This window comes from Vulpes vulpes, chromosome 5 (genome assembly GCF_048418805.1).
Source record: "Vulpes vulpes isolate BD-2025 chromosome 5, VulVul3, whole genome shotgun sequence".
Lineage (NCBI taxonomy): Eukaryota > Metazoa > Chordata > Mammalia > Carnivora > Canidae > Vulpes > Vulpes vulpes.
Window position 1 is genome coordinate 86,638,719 of NC_132784.1, and position 2,848 is coordinate 86,641,566.

At 34.3% G+C, this 2,848-nt stretch overlaps 1 pseudogene; it reads left to right on the forward strand.

Moving 5' to 3' along the window:
* Positions 1-1,654: 1,654 nt before the first annotated feature.
* Positions 1,655-2,509, forward strand: LOC112914553 (E2F-associated phosphoprotein pseudogene; annotated as a pseudogene).
* The last annotated feature ends 339 nt before the right edge of the window (positions 2,510-2,848 follow it).

Below are 2,848 nucleotides of genomic sequence, written 5' to 3' on the forward strand. Positions count from 1 at the left end.
ATAAAATGTTTTGTTTGTTATGCTGTTCATGTATCTCCCTTACAGACACTTCATGGATATGCCTGTATCTATACTATGTGGCTGACATAATGTAAATCAGTTATGTCACCCTTCAAGGCTAACATCATATTGCTTTATAATGACATCAGTGTCATTACTACTTCTTATCTAAAAATGAATTAACCGAAAACTAAATAGTAAGCTCTTTCCTTTTGTTGGTTGAAAAGGAATTTCTCCTTTGACTTACCAGTTTTTCTTTTGAAATTCAACTTTGTAGAACTACTTAGATGTGGGTGGGAGGGATGTTTTGTGAAGATAGATTTGGAAAACAATTAAATGAGCCTTACAAAGTGAAAGCATAAGTAAATAATGGTGCATTAAAAATGATGCATCAATTAATGAAGAAACCCACTTTGAGAATCAGTTAGACCTATATGCATTGAATAAAGAACTTCAAAATATAGTAAGTACATAAAAAATAAATAAATTTTAAAAATTAAAAAAATAAAAATAATAAAACATAAAATAGAAGGTACATGAAAAGTTACATAATTTAAATACACAAGTATAATTTCAATTTTTCATATATACAAAATATTCTAGATATGTAAAAAAATCATATGGATAGGAAATAATAGAAAAAGGTTTGGAAGATGGGCTCCCTGCCCATTGGGGAGCCTGCTTCTCCCTCTCCTTTTGTCCCTCTCCCTGCTCATTGTCTCTCTGTTTCTGTCTCTCTTAAATAAATAACTACAATCTTAAAAAAGAAAAGAGAAAGGACTAGAAGAATATATACCAAACTAAATATTGCTTATATTGGGAGGGGTGTGTGCAAAGAGCGGGGTGACCTTACAGCAGTCCAGAGATGGGATATCAATTGGAATTTTCATATTTTATGCTATAATATTTTATTAATTGATTATTGTACAATAATTATATTTACTTTCTAATTTAAAAATTAAAATGTATATTTTTACCACCACATAATTGATTTGCATTTCCAAATGTTATCATATGTTCTATATACCATTCCATTTTAGAGATAAAAAAACTTAAAGTCTTGCTTGTTAAAGAATAGGATATTAAGAAGGATTAAATCATATATGGCAACATAAGTGGCTATATGTGTATGTGTGTGTGTGTATATAAAATATTCTTATTCTCTTATTAGCTTGTGGAGGGTTTTATGGTAACCGATGTGGTATTGTGTAATTTCTTATCAAATAACATCTCTTGCTTTTTTATCATTATTCTTGAAATGATTTTATTATTTTTATAATTACTATTGACCTCCTGCTGTTTCCTCTTTTAAAATAGTCCCTTCACTTTATAAACATTGGCAATTCTCAAAGTTTCTACTATAGCTTAATTGTACATTCCCATTATTTTCAATCTAGATTCTGATGATTTGTCTGACCTAAACTATAAGTAGTTATAAGCAGAATCCTTTTACTCTTTCTCCTCCATCTCCCATCTTGAGAGTCTGAAGAGAACTTGCAAAGTTAATTTTAATGATAATTTGGCTTTCCAAATGAGACTTCTTAGTTGCTTTGAGCATAAGAAGCTTACTACTTTAAAGCAGTCAAGGGGTTCCTGTGGAGTAAACAGGTACTGTGTGGATGCTTGTAGTTGGCATCTGAGGGTATTGGTCACCATGTACCAACACCAGGATGAGTACGACCCCTACAGTGGAAGAGCCTAGCAACAAGGAACCTGCTTTGAGTAGTTCTGAAGATGAAGTGGATGTGCTTTTACATGGAACTCCTGACCAAAAAAAGAAAACTCATCAGAGAATGTCTTGCTGGAGAAAGTGAATCATCTAATGAAGATGAATTTGAAAAAGAAACGGAAGCTGAATTAAATTCCACCATAAAAACAATGGAGGACAAGTTATCCTCTCTGGAAACAGGGTCTTCCTCAGGAACTGGAAAAGTTGGAACAGCTCTGACAAAGTATTATAATGGTATATATTGATTCTGATTCTGTGGATGAAGACAAAACAGCACAGGTAACCAAGAAGAAAAAGAAAAGATGACACCAGATTCCAACAATAAATGAGTTATTATATGATCCTGAAAAAGATAACAGAGATCAGGCCTGGGTTGATGCACAAAGAAGAGGCTACCATGGTTTTGGAATACAGGGACCACATCCACAACAACAGCCTGTTCCAAATAGTAATGCTGTCTTGAATTGCCCTGCCTGCATGACCACATTAGGTCTTGATTGCCAAAGGCATGAATCATACAAAAGTCAGTATAGAGCAATGTTTGTGATGAATTGTTCTGTCAACAAAGAGGAGGTCCTAAGATACAAAATCCCAGAGAATAGGAAGAAAAGGTGGGGCCATAAGAAGAGGTATAACCATGAAGACGCTGCATTGCAGACAGAGGCACAAGTGGAAGAAATGTATCACCCGGTCATGTGCACCGAATGTTCCACTGGAGTGCCGTCTTTGACCAGGATGAAGTCTTTCGTTTTTTTCAACCTTTTACCAAGTCATTCTTGAATAGCTCAGTTGGCGTTTAATTGCCCAATACAGTATATAAGGCACCTATGGACAGTTATTTCCCTCTTGCCTATTCATATCAAGTAACATTCTGAGCGATTATCTGAGGATGCAATGTTTATCTTTTTGAAAGAGAATGGTTGTCAGCCTTCATCCCTCCACCCCCCCTTTTTTACCCCCAGCTCTGATGGGACTGATGATTCATTCCGCCTTTGATGGGCATTTGGAAACTATGGGCCTTTTCATGTATTAAAGCTCTTTAGAATTAAAATGTTCTGGAGTTATAATTAAAAAATAACATAAAGCAGTTAAGGTAAAAAAGAAAAAGTGATGTAAAAC